At 43.8% G+C, this 13,958-nt stretch overlaps 1 long non-coding RNA gene across 3 annotated transcripts; it reads left to right on the top strand.

Annotated features, from left to right (window-relative positions):
- Positions 1-5,604: 5,604 nt before the first annotated feature.
- Positions 5,605-12,029, top strand: LOC134442953 (uncharacterized). 3 transcript variants are annotated; one of them, XR_010033509.1, is made up of 6 exons: positions 5,605-5,649; positions 9,098-9,167; positions 9,363-9,467; positions 9,917-10,209; positions 10,447-10,551; positions 11,150-12,029. It is a non-coding gene; the product is annotated as an uncharacterized LOC134442953 (long non-coding RNA). The 3 variants fall into 3 exon arrangements; XR_010033508.1 differs by adding an exon at positions 6,347-6,395 and having other exon boundaries at positions 5,606-5,649; positions 9,098-9,467; XR_010033507.1 differs by lacking the exon at positions 5,605-5,649 and having other exon boundaries at positions 8,781-9,467.
- The last annotated feature ends 1,929 nt before the right edge of the window (positions 12,030-13,958 follow it).

The following is a 13,958-nucleotide window of genomic DNA, read 5'->3' as shown; positions in this document are numbered from 1 at the left end:
GTGTGTGTGTGTGTTCACGTGTGTGTGTTCACGTGTGTGTGTGTGTGTGTGTGTGTGTGTGTGTCTGCAGTGTGTATGTGTGTGTGTGTGTGTGTGTGTGTGTGTGTGTGTGTGTGTGCATGCGTGTGTGTGTGTGAGTGTGTGTGTGCCTGAATATACATAATTTACCTCATCACTGAAATCATACAGACCAGCACTCTCCCACACACACATACAGAAACACACACACATGGGCACACACTCACATACCTGTAGGAACACACACACACACACACGCGCGCACGCACACGCACACGCACGCACACGCACACGCACACACCAGCAGCAGCTAATTCATATTCCGTATAATTGAATTTCAAATTATTTCCAATATGTAAACTCCTATTAAATGCGACAGCAAGTCTCAAAAATTAGGTAGGAGCTTTGAATACATTTCAATATCAAATCAAAATGTGTGTGCGTGTGTGTGTGTGTGTGTGTGTGTGTGTGTGTAGTTGTGGTTGGAATAACATATTATTATTGAGTGAGGCAGCTGTGGCCTTACAGTAGGTTGCAGGTTCGAATCCCCCCTGACCTCTCCCTACACCTCCATCCATGGCTGAAGTGCCCTTGACCAAGGCACCTAGCCCCATAATGCTCCATGGCCTGTAACCAATGCACTCTGAAAATAAATAAGTCCCTTTGGATAAAAGGGTCGGCTAATGCAATGTAAATTAATATTAGTGGTTGTGCATTTCTATAATGTAATATGAGGGCAGTCATGGGTGAGCGGTTAGGGCGTCAGACTTGCATCCCAGAGGTTGCCGGTTCGACTCTCGACCCGCCAGGTTGGTGGGGGGAGTAATCGACCAGTGCTCTCCCCCATCCTCCTCCATGACTGAGGTATCCTGAGCATGGTACCGTCCCACCGCACTGCTCCCCATGGGGCGGCACTGAGGGCTGCCCCCTTGCACGGGTGAGGCATAAATGCAATTTCGTTGTGTGCAGAGTTCACTTGTGTGCTGTGGAGTGCTGTGTCACAATGACAATGGAAGTTGGAGTTTCCCAATGGGCTTCAGTTGTTGTTGAGACTCTGATACATGCCTTCATCACCTCGCGTCTGGACTACTGTAACGGTCGTCCTCTGTGGGCTTCCCACCAAAGCACAGATAGACTACAAACCTCGGCTACCAGGATCCTCACACACAGATAGACTACAAACCTCGGCTACCAGGATCCTCACACACAGATAGACTACAAACCTCGGCTGCCAGGATCCTCACACACAGATAGACTACAAACCTCGGCTGCCGCGATCCTCACACACAGATAGACTACAAACCTCGGCTGCCAGGATCCTCACACACAGATAGACTACAAACCTCGGCTACCAGGATCCTCACACACAGATAGACTACAAACCTCGGCTGCCAGGATCCTCACACACAGATAGACTACAAACCTCGGCTGCCAGGATCCTCACACACAGATAGACTACAAACCTCGGCTGCCAGGATCCTCACACACAGATAGACTACAAACCTCGGCTGCCAGGATCCTCACACACAGATAGACTACAAACCTCAGCTGCCAGGATCCTCACACACAGATAGACTACAAACCTCGGCTGCCAGGATCCTCACACACAGATAGACTACAAACCTCGGCTGCAAACCAGGATCCTCACACACAGATAGACTACAAACCTCGGCTGCAAACCAGGATCCTCACACACAGATAGACTTCAAACCTCAGCTACCAGGATCCTCACACACAGATAGACTACAAACCTCGGCTGCCAGGATCCTCACACACAGATAGACTACAAACCTCGGCTGCCAGGATCCTCACACACAGATAGACTACAAACCTCGGCTGCCAGGATCCTCACACACAGATAGACTACAAACCTCGGCTGCAAACCAGGATCCTCACACACAGATAGACTACAAACCTCGGCTGCAAACCAGGATCCTCACACACAGATAGACTACAAACCTCGGCTGCAAACCAGGATCCTCACACACAGATAGACTTCAAACCTCAGCTACCAGGATCCTCACACACAGATAGACTACAAACCTCGGCTGCCAGGATCCTCACACACAGATAGACTACAAACCTCGGCTGCCAGGATCCTCACACACAGATAGACTACAAACCTCGGCTGCCAGGATCCTCACACACAGATAGACTACAAACCTCGGCTGCAAACCAGGATCCTCACACACAGATAGACTACAAACCTCGGCTGCAAACCAGGATCCTCACACACAGATAGACTACAAACCTCGGCTGCAAACCAGGATCCTCACACACAGATAGACTTCAAACCTCAGCTACCAGGATCCTCACACACAGATAGACTACAAACCTCAGCTGCCAGGATCCTCACACACAAAGTGGTGGCAACACATTACCCCCTCACTTAAGCAGCTTCAATGGGAACACCCCCCCCCACACACACACACACCATCAGCTTCACTGGCAACACATTACCCCTCCCCCAACACACACACACAAGCAGCTTCAATGGCAACACATTACCCCCCCACACACACACACACTCAAGCAGCTTCACTGGCAACACATTACCCCCCCTCCCCACACACACAAACACACACACACACACACTCAAGCAGCTTCACTGGCAACACATTACACCCCCCCACACACACACACAAGCAGCTTCAATGGCAACACATTACCCCCCCTCCCCACACACACACACACACAAGCAGCTTCAATGGGAGCACATTACCCCCCCCACACACACACACACACACAAGCAAGCAGCTTCAATGGCAACACCCCCTCCCCCACACACACACACACACTCAAACAGCTTCACTGGCAACACATTACCCCCCCCCCCACACACACACACACACACAAGCAGCTTCAATGGCAACACAGGACCACCCCCCCCCACACACACACACACACAAGCAGCTTCAATGGCAACACATTACCCCCCCTCCCCACACACACACTTCACTGCTTCACTGGCTTCCAGTGCAGTCACGCATCACCTACAAAATCCTTAGTCCTCACATACAAATCCCTCTCTGCTCTTGTTCCCCAGAACCTCTCCGATTTCATCCAGCATCACTCCCAACCAAGGTCCCTGAGGTCCTCTGGAAAGGACCCACTTGTCATCCCCCGTTCCAGGCTACAGACCCTTGGTGACAGAGCCTTCTGTGTTGCTGCCCCCACCCTTTGGAACAGTCTACCTCTCCATGTCCGTCAAGCCCCCACACTGGCTACATTCAAAAAGCACCTAAATCTTATTCACTGAGGTCTATGGTCCTAAACCACCCTGCGTCCCAACTTGACTTCCACCCCTCCTGTCATTCTATTCCCCTGCCCACTCTACGTTTGTAAAGCGACCTTGGGTTACTTGAATGGCGCTATATAAAACAAAGTCATTATTAGGGGCCAAGCAGGGAAGCTGGCGAAGGCCCCTTGTACTGGTAAAAACAGGTTTTTGCTTTTCCTGTAGCCCAAGTCCTATCTGTTTTGCCCAGAGATGAGGAGGCAGGTTTCACAGTGTCAGACTCACACTCTTAAAGATCCAAGGAGATGGATTTGTCCATAATGAGTGCCGGTTTTATTAAAAGATAAAATAAATACAAACAAAAGAATGCAGTGATATGCAAAATGAGTAAAGTCTATGAAATTACACAACTGCAGAGCAAAGCCAATCTTAATGCGGGTAAGCAGAGTATATCTCAGTCAGGTTAACGAGTGAGGTCAAATGACTGTATCCTGCGGCCTGCTCTCCTCCAGTTATGCATTCTAGGTGGCACCGTTCACCACCTGTAGAGGGTGCAGTCTTGCAAATACAGAAAATGGGAAATAATGAGTGTAATGAGAAATAAAGTTCAATGCGGCTCCTGCACCCCTATAGTGTTAGCAGGTTTTCTTCTTATTAGAGCAGGGGTGTGAAACTCAAATTGACCGAGGGCCAAAATCGAAATCTGTAGCGAAGTCGAGGGCCGAATTCAATGTTTAATTAAAACAAAGTGCATACACACACTTAACACTCATATTCAAATTCCACAAATAGAGCCCCATTATAGATCAAATATACCTATTTGTAGGCTTTTTCGGTCCTGGGCCCTGGGCTCATATTCCTGTGACACATTAAATTTCATATTCAAGTATTGTTATGCTATATATTAATATTAGTGGGCCAACTGTAATGCCTATTTGAAATGATCTTGCGGGCCAAATAAAATGGCTCCGCGGGCCAAATTTGGCCCCCGGGCCTGAGTTTGACATCCCTGTATCAGAGGCCAAGCAGCGGAATCCCATGTATTCAATGGGGCCTCCAACTCCACGTCTACCCCCTCCTCTCTTCTCTTCTCTTCTCTTCTCTTCTCTTCTCTTCTCTTCTCTTCTCTTCTCTTCTCTTCTCTTCTCTTCTCTCACTGCATGAAAAGAGGAATTTGTGGATGAGTTTTGCACCTTAAATTGCCTCATACCTCAAGCCACAGCATTTGCGGCTCCCCCATGCCCCCCTCCCATCCCCTTCTTAGAAGAGCCTTTAATATGTAAATGCTAGTGATCAGGTCGGGAGCTGCCCCAGTCAATTTCAAGTGGGGTGGGGTGGGGTGAGGTCAGGTGGGTGGGAGGGAGTGGGGGGTCGGCAGGCCTGTTTCTAGGATTTTGGGGTCCCTAGGCAACGGGATTGTTGGGGGCCCTAGGGCATTTTTTGGCCTTTTACTAAAATGTGTGTGTGTGTCTGTGTGTGTGTATGTTTTTTCACGCTGCCCAGTGGTGTTTTTCAGAATCACTAACCATTAAACCAGGGGTAGGGAACCTATGTCTCGAGGGCCCTTGAGGCCGTTTTATCCGGCCCCTGATATCATTATAATGTTTTGCAACTTCACACGAAATAGGCCTATGACATATTTTGCAGGCCTAAAGGAATCTTAGAAATTACATTTCCAATACAATTAAGTTATATTCAGGGGACCTAGAAAAGGTGGGGACTGTTTTAAAGGTGTCTACCTTTAAAGATGTCTATATGTCTATATAGGCCTAATGGTGTCTATATAGGCCTAAATTTTATGGGGAAATCCTGATTTGTGTTCATAGTACGGCCCCCGGAGGATTTTATGACCATGCATGGTAGGAATTTGAAGTGGCCCCTCGAATGAAAAAGGTTCCCTGCATTAAACCTTTCTACTAGCCACAGCTTTGCTGTCAGTACATTTTATTATGATACTATAAGCTCAGAAATTAAGTTGATCAAACAATTCGATCTGTGCTATAAACATTTAAATGAACCTACAGAATAGGCTATCAAAATAGAATCATCTGAATGATCTTTCTTGGACATACATTTTGAAGTGACCCTTCGAATTAAAAAGGTTCCTCAGCTGCTTTTGAGGAAAAACATCAATGTGCTTGGCCACTCTGGTTTTTAAATGGTATTCTGAACTAAAGCAAGGATTGTTCAAGTTAGTTGAAAATAGACCGTCTCTGGTTAAATTAGTTCTACACCAAGCCTTTAGGTGGCAGTAAAACTAATTTGCACAATGCGAATTCCACACACAAGCCACAAAGAAGCCATCAGCCGCGCTGTCTGTGTGGTTTACAAGTTTCTTGGCGATATGGGGAAAAGTTCCTCACATACCAACGGAAAATGGGCGTCATATACATGTAAGTACATTTTACTCAACTGTGGTTTAAAGTTTCAGTACTCAAGAGCGATTGAATAGCTCCTCTGAACACAGATCCGCCATTGCTAAGTTATGGCACAGCCGTTTTACATAGCTGGTAGCTCGAGTCCCCTCAATGTGACTACACTAGTTGCTGCTGTACGCTAGTAAATTCTGATGACTTGCGAGCATCGTAATGACAAAATGCTGTGGTGAAACGGTGAATATGTTAAGTATACTTGTTGATGGTAAATTGTTTGACATTGCTCGTTCTCAGTTGCCTTTCCCCTGCCTAAAGATAGACAAAGGCTACCGTTAGCATGCTATTGCATTAGCTCATCAACTAGATGCTGGGCACTGCTCATTTTTCACGTCTGCCCGGTATTTCGCTGATGAACTAACGCTTAGACGCCTTGCCAATGTATTTTACAGCGGCAAAAATGCATAGGCGACGTTGGAAAGACTGGTGTGCCGTCTGGGTATGTTGGTTTTCAGTGCTGGGCAGTAGCGAAGCCACTAGTTTAATTACATTCTCTAGTAGCTTGGTCGTAGCGTCACTACTCTGTATCGAGTAGCTAACATCCCTGTAGTAATGCTATTTTTCCTCAAGTAGCGACGTTGTCTACAAAAGCTACAATTTGTCCCCCATCGATTTTACTCAATGATTTTTGTTTTACTTTCTCTATCCTGAAACCTAGGCAGTCACACAGGGGTTCCAAGACCCACCGGCGTAAAATCAAGTCAAAGGTGGGATATAATTTAGTTCCATGCTACTTTGAAACGGTGGTAGATGGACACTCCCAACTAAGATCGCTCCCGGACGTGCAGTCCCAGGTGTTTCTATCACTCCCGGACGTGTAGTCCCACCCGATTATATTTCACGTATTATCATACACTGCGACATACAAGCAATTTAGGGTTAGGGTTAGGTTTAGGGTCAAGGTTAGGGTTAGCATACCTGCCGACCATTACGCATTTTGTGTAGCAGATACGGATTTTGACATCAAACTACGGTGCTGTCACTTCAAAATACGAGAAAAACCAATAGCAAAGTGTGTTCATGGGCCCTTATAAATTGCTCTGTAGACTTGCAACCAGACAGAGCCGTAGTATGCTCTGCTTGCAATTGTCTCGCGCTGGCCTTTCCATTGGCCAGCAACGTGTGTGTGTGTGTGTGTGTGTGTGTGGGGGGGGGGGGCATGACTAATCAGTGCGCTAGTTTAGAGGTCTTCATTTGTTGTGCTGCGCTCCTCTCGAGTCGAGGCATCAGCTGCCGATAGAAAGTTTACTTCGAAATCACACAAGCAGAGAGACTGGGTAATATAATACTCCTATAATCTCTGACACAAGTGTCCTCCTCCTGTCATCATGTATTATCCATCTTGGTACTGTCGCTGTAGTTTTACAAGTGAGCACCGTCAAAATCACCGTTTCAAAGGTAAATGGGCTTTGAGGAAGGTAGCCGGTATGGGAATAGTGAATTGCGTCCTGTTGCTAAATCCGTAAACTTATGAAAATAAATAAAGGCCGAGGTCTGCCGTAATGGTTCACCCAATGTTTCGCCATATTTGACGGCAATATGTTGTTGCTTGTTTTGATATTGGACCAAAACGAGATTACTTCCGAATGAGAAAATGTGTCGATGACTGCGCTATAAATTAGCAGATTAGCAGCAAACTAAATTCGGTTTCCCTTTGCGTCGGATCATTTAACTCGGGAAAATAAAGCGATAGTTCTAACGGTTGTGCTCGGAGTACATCCGTAAAACCTACCATGACACCGTACAGGAATACTGTTCCCCCTGAATCGTGGCCCATTCTGTGAACAGGTGTAACGGGTCGTGCGTTATTATGCATCACTCCACGACTACTATCCGTAATCACGTAAGGCAATATATTAATAAAATCAATTCTCCTATCATCATATATGTGCCTAACAGTGAACAATAGCCAACTCATGGCGGCAGATGAGGGTAGATAGGCCTACTATTATGCAGAGAAGTAAAAAAGAAGCGCTCAAAAGTTACCGTGGAAGTTCCAAGAGCAATGGCCATTAGCCCCCGTCCCTCAGTAGGGCCACTACATGACGCATTTTGTACTGAATGAATGCAAGTGTGATTTTGATGTTAGCCCCCAAGGTAATAATATTAACTTGATATTATCCTAGCTTAGATAACACTTGTCTTTATCTTTTTCTCTACTGCTGATGCTTCTTCACAGTAGGTGACAACATCACCATTTATTAATATTGGGGAGATGATGTAAGGATCATTACAATTCAACTTTTTGTTCATACAAATCACTGAAATGCTTCGGTATTATATAATCAAATTATACATTTTCCTACATGTACCTTCTACAGCCAAAAAAATAATTAGCAAATGCTTCGATTTCATACTCAATTCCAGCTCCTTAACACCCCCAAGTGACCAAATGCTCTGTTTGGCTGGTACATAGGATAACTTAATAGCCACTTACTAGCCAGACTGGTGGTATGTTTGACTAGTAAGATTAACAGCCATATTGGCTGGTGATCAATAAAGTTAATTTAGAGGCCTGGATTCCAGCACACTGTATCATAGCATTTTATTGGTGTTATGGTGTGAAACAAAAAAAAAAAAAACATCTTCCATGAAAGTTTAATAAATTATGGTAGTTCAAAGTACTGTGAAGAGTAAGATAAACTATTTACCAGATACACGGGATGTTAGGCTAAAATGCATTAAAATGCAGGAAATTGCATCTAAGAAAAGCATTTTTTTTCTGGGGAGGACCCCTACACCCCCTCCCTGAATGAAGTATCTCATATCTTCCCTGTTGACATTTGGCAGTAGGTGTGGGGCAGACTATGCAAAACAAAGTAGTCTCTCAGATGGGCCCGCCGGCGGCCCCGTTGCTTTGCCATGCCAAGTTGTTGCGCCGTGAATTGCCGCGCCGCGATAAGTTGCTACTCAAAAAATTTTGTAAAGGTTGGCAGGTATGGGTTAGGGTTAGAAACAAAAAACGAACATCAAAAAGATAACTAGCTCCGTTATATGGCGGTGGGACCGTTAGTCTGGCTAGTGGGAGCGAGCCGAAATGGGAGCGTCCTGCGTTGGGAGCGTCAATCAGGGAATCTATTGTAACGCGAGCCCAATGTATCAGCGCGAGCTCAATGTCGACCAGAGTGGTCAAGTTGAGCACGCCACCCCGAAATCAATGTGAAATACCCTGCCATTTGCAACAGTAGGCAACCTGTCCTTAAAAAGTATGGGTCCTCAAAACAGCACTTGTTGCACAAATAAGTGTAGATGGCCTCTTCAAGAAATTGAAATTATGTATGGTCACTTTTTCTTATTGTTTCACGTGGAGGTCTACTGACCTTGTCTAAATAATGTAGGCTAGTTTATGTCCATGTATTATATTAGGACCCAAGGTTAATGGGTTATTCTATTTACCATGTTTTCACAGGCTGCTGTCTCATAATATGGCGAAGACGAGTCACCTGAAGGCCTAACTCGCCATAGAAGACTGAAAGAATGTAAGATTAACTTCTTTGTGACCAATATGACTTGCTCATTGATACATTTGCTATGTCAATATGAGGTGCATGGCAAAGTATTTAATTTATTTGTCTCGCTTCTAGGAGCTGTAGAAACAACAGGGTGTTCTTTTTCAGGGTATTCTTTTTTATAGAACTGGACAGGTCATTTATTCGTTACCCTTGTTTTTGAAGTGTCCTGCAGGATGCTGTGTCCTGCAATCCTGTGTGCTGTGCTACAGACGCATGTGGAGGTCAACCCAAAATGGGCACAGTCTCACCGCAGAAGAGTGAAAGAGGGTAAGCTTAACCTATAGCCTACGTCAGGGTCGGGGAACGTTTCTCATTCGAAGGGCCGCTTCAAATTCATCCGAGGGACCGTAAAAGTCCTCCAAGGGCCGTACTATGAACACAAACCAGGATTTTCCCTTTCACTTTATGCCTATATTGAAGGCAGCCACATTTAAACAAACACCACCTTCTTCAGGTTCCCTGAATATAACTTAATTGTATTGCAAATGTATTTTCTAAGATTCCATTACAAAATATGTCATATTTCATGTGAAGCTGAATAGCATTAAAATTATATCGGGGGGCCAGATAAAACTGCCTCAAGGTTCGCAAACGGCCCTAGAGACATAGGTTCCCCACCCCTGGCCTACATTGTCAATATGACTTGTGCTACTTTATAGATAAGTAATCAATGCTGTGCATTGCTATGTTTTGATTTATTTTCTTACATCCTACAGATCCTGGCAGGGAGACGGTAGTGTCCTGCAGAATGGTGATGGGCCAATCTTACAAGAGACCACAGAAAACTGATATAGTGTAAGATTATCCCTGTTGGGCTCAATAGGTCTTGCTTATTGACATATTTGCTATGTCAATATGAGGTGCATGGCAAAGTATTTATTTATTTGTCTCGCTTCTAAGAACTATAGAAACAACAGTGCCTGCTGCAGTATAATGAGGACACCCTGAGCAGAGAGCTCCAATAGACCCAGGTCCAGTGTCTTGGCAGGGTGAAATGGCACTGATATGGGTATGTACTAATGTCAGTTAAAATGAATGAATGAATTAATTAATTCTCATATCTGAATAATGTGAACACTGGATTTACCACACACACACACACACACACACACACACACCCTAAGCCTAGATGATTTGGACCCAAGGTTACTTTTACCACAGCTCTGGCACATCCATTTTCATTTGTTTAATAACTGGTCAGGTAATTTATTCATTCCCCTTGTTTGTTTTTTTGTTTTTTTTGTAGTGTCCTGCAGGATGCTGTGTCCTGCAATCCTGTGTGCTGTGCTACAGACGCGTGTGGAGGTCAACCCAAAACGGGCACAGTCTCACCACAGAAGAGTGAAAGAGGGTAAGCTTAACCTATAGCCTACGTCAGTGGTGGGGAACCTTTCTCATTCGAAGGGCCAATTCAAATTCATCCGAGGGGCCGTAAAAGTTCTCCAAGGGCCGTACTATGAACACAAACCAGGATTTTCCCCTTCACTTTAGACCTATATTGAAGGCAGCCACATTTAAACAAACACCACCTTCTTCAGCTTCCCTGAATATAACTTAATTGTATTGCAAATGTATTTTCTAAGGTTCCTTTACAAAATATGTCATATTTTATGTGAAGCTAAATAACATTAAAATTATATCGGGGACCAGATAAAACGGCCTCAAGGGTCGCAAACGGCCCTCAAGACATAGGTTCCCCACCCCTGGCCTACATTGGCAATATGACTTGTGCTACTTTCTAGATAAGTTCTCAATGCTGTGCATTGCTATGTTTTGATTCATTTTCTTACATCCTACGTATCCTGGCAGGGAGACATAGTGCATGAGACCATAGAAGACTGAAATAGGACATTATCCCTGTTGGGCTCAATATGACTTGCTTATTGATATATTTGCTATGTCAATATGAGGTGCATGGTGAAGTATTAATTTATTTGTTGTTTCTACAGCTCCCAGAAGTGAGACTGAGTGCCTGTTGCAGTATGACGAGGACGCAGTGACCAGAGACCTTCAGTAGACCCTGGCTGAAGAACATGAAATCAACTGCAATGTTTATAATGTTGTACATACCTGTATAGTCTGTATTAAAAGGCAGTACCTGTAGTATTTTTCCTCTTACTTTCATATTTACCACATATTTACTATGAATTGACAACTTTTACTAAAATCCATTTTTGTATGTGCCCTGACTAAAACTATCCTTAAACCTAACCTGTCAGAGATGTAACAACAACCTGCTCTTAGCAATGTGGCAGCAGTCTACTTGGATGCAGCGGGGAACATAGAACCCTTTTTTGAAAAAGCATTGTATGTTTCTGAGTTTTATGAATTGTGCCCTTCCCAAACATCATGCATAGGCTAAGCGTATCTATGACACGCTGATTTGAACTCACTATCGCGTGTGTCCAATACGCATTTTCAAGTTAAGTCGTGCTCCACAACGCCCTGTGACAGGTTAGGTTTAGGGATGGTTTTGGTTTAGGCACAATTTAGGTAGAAATTCGCCTAATCTTGCTGTTCTTGGCAAAAGTAAAGCAGCAGAAACATTACTTCACTGACAGGTTAGGTTTAGGGGTGGTTTTGGTTAGGGCACAGCAAAACATATTTGCGTTTAGTAACAGAAATGCGCTGTGACAAAACAAAATCGCCGACACGGCGGGAAAACTGCGCAAACCTCGTCACTAGTCAAAAGTGCATGAAAGCGCTTTACCGTTGCGTTGAGGAGCACGCTTTGAATTCAAAATGCGTCGCACCATGCACTAGCGTGCGATACGTACGCTAAAGCATGATGACAGCCTGCCCAAACTTAACCTGTCGGTAATGAAATGTTTCCTAGTTTTACATTTGTGACCTGAGTGCTGTGTACATAACTGCATATACAGTATAGGCCTATTGTTTGCATGGTATGTGTGTAGTTGCATGGTTCTTGTCAAAGTGTGTGTACATTGTTTGCTTTGGTGTGATATTAAAAGCGTTTTTAAAAAAATAATTTTCATTTCATTCATTTTCATTTTATCAATAAATTCACATGCATGCTAAAGCCCCATCACAGTGCAGCCTATAATGATGTGAATATACAAAGTAAAATCAACCTAGGTAGGCTATATTAGTAATAATAATTTTTGCATAATTATACGGACCTACTGTATACGGTCTGCATAAATTAATCCAACGTGACCAATAGAAGGTCGTAGCTGCTAACCAATAGCGCAGCTCTTTTACTTTGAGTCACGTGTCTTTTTCGTCCAATAAGAGCAAGGCTAGTCCGCGTTCCGGGCTGGCTGTCATTGCCTTTCATGTGGTAATCGTTGGGCCATTAACACCCTGCTGTGAGACCTCTCCACGGCTCGCGATTCGCTTCCGGGCGAGTTAGGTGTCACCAAAATTGATAGTTTTGATTCTCTCAAGCGCTCAAAATCAGACGAAAGTTAGGCAAGTCCGTGGACGATTAGGGACGAGTTCATTGTCACAAATCCCCCTTTTCGTGCTGTGTCTTCTCTTCTCTTCTCTTCTCTTGTCTACCCCCTCCTCTCTTCTCTTCTCTTGTCTATCTCTTTTGGAAAACTCATTATTGTTGTGAGAGCACATTACATTCTATTTTTGTATCTTATGTGTTTTATTCTTACTGTTGACTTTGTCTTGTTTTTAATCAAATTCTTAGTATTGCCTAATTTTAGTATTTTAGCCTGACACGGTACAGCACTTTGGTCAGTTCTTGCTGTTTAACCCTTTGATGCAGATGCAAAAAATGGCAATTTCCGCCTATATTTGACACTTATTATGTACAGTAGAATATCTCTGGTTCTACATATGCTATTTACAAAATTTATGAACCACATAACAGAATACATTTGGGACATCATGTTCAAAGAGTTAAAGTGTTTTAATGAGAACATTATGAATTCAATATTACAGTTGGCACAGCAGTAAAAGTGTAAAAAAATCAAAAAACGCCTATGATTTATTTGGATTCTATAGTGCACAATTATTTAGGAGTGGCACAGGTACAAAAAAATTACATGACATGATGCACTTATATGTTGGCAACATGTGTGAAAAATTTGAAGGCAATAGACAAAGGTTTGTAAGAGCTGCAAAAGAATATCCATTACATGGCATAGGCGTTCCCAAAGTGTCTACCCAACCTCTCCAAACCTCTCCAAAAGTACCCAAAGGCAAAAACAGTCATATCAATAAAAATCAAGTGTGACTCCACTTACATTTACATTTAGTCCTATATAAACCCATTTTTTGATTAATTGAGAAGCATAGCTGTATTTTCTACAGCAGGGGTCCACACTCTCTCCAAAACGTGCCCAAAACCTATCCAGACTTATATACTGTTATACTGAAGCACTGCACATTGTGCTTTTGCTAGGTGCAGTGGATATGAATGTATGCATACTGTGTACTATTTTTCAGATATGATCAGTCTTCTGAAAATGATTTTCCAAGGGAGTTTTTCCCTCAAGGAGCCTTTCCTCAAAACGTTGCTTCCCAAGGATGTATGACTTGGAACACCTCAAAATGTCTGTGTGTTTTTGTCAGACTTCTAAAATAGATAGATCTGCATGATTGAATGAACACTACTATACAAACACAGTCATTAGTAATATTATTATAGTTACAAAAATGGCCACACAAGTAGCCTGGGAACATCATACTTCCTGTGACACTGCATAGTAAGACTGGGCATGTCCATAGTACCTGTAACGATGCATTTTTCGCTTCTCAATTTGTCTGCTATATTGTATTGTC

The sequence above is a fragment of the Engraulis encrasicolus genome, unplaced genomic scaffold (genome assembly GCF_034702125.1).
Source record: "Engraulis encrasicolus isolate BLACKSEA-1 unplaced genomic scaffold, IST_EnEncr_1.0 scaffold_26_np1212, whole genome shotgun sequence".
NCBI lineage: Eukaryota > Metazoa > Chordata > Actinopteri > Clupeiformes > Engraulidae > Engraulis > Engraulis encrasicolus.
The sequence above is the reverse complement of the archived record's forward strand: the minus strand, read 5'-3'. Positions and strand labels throughout refer to the sequence as shown.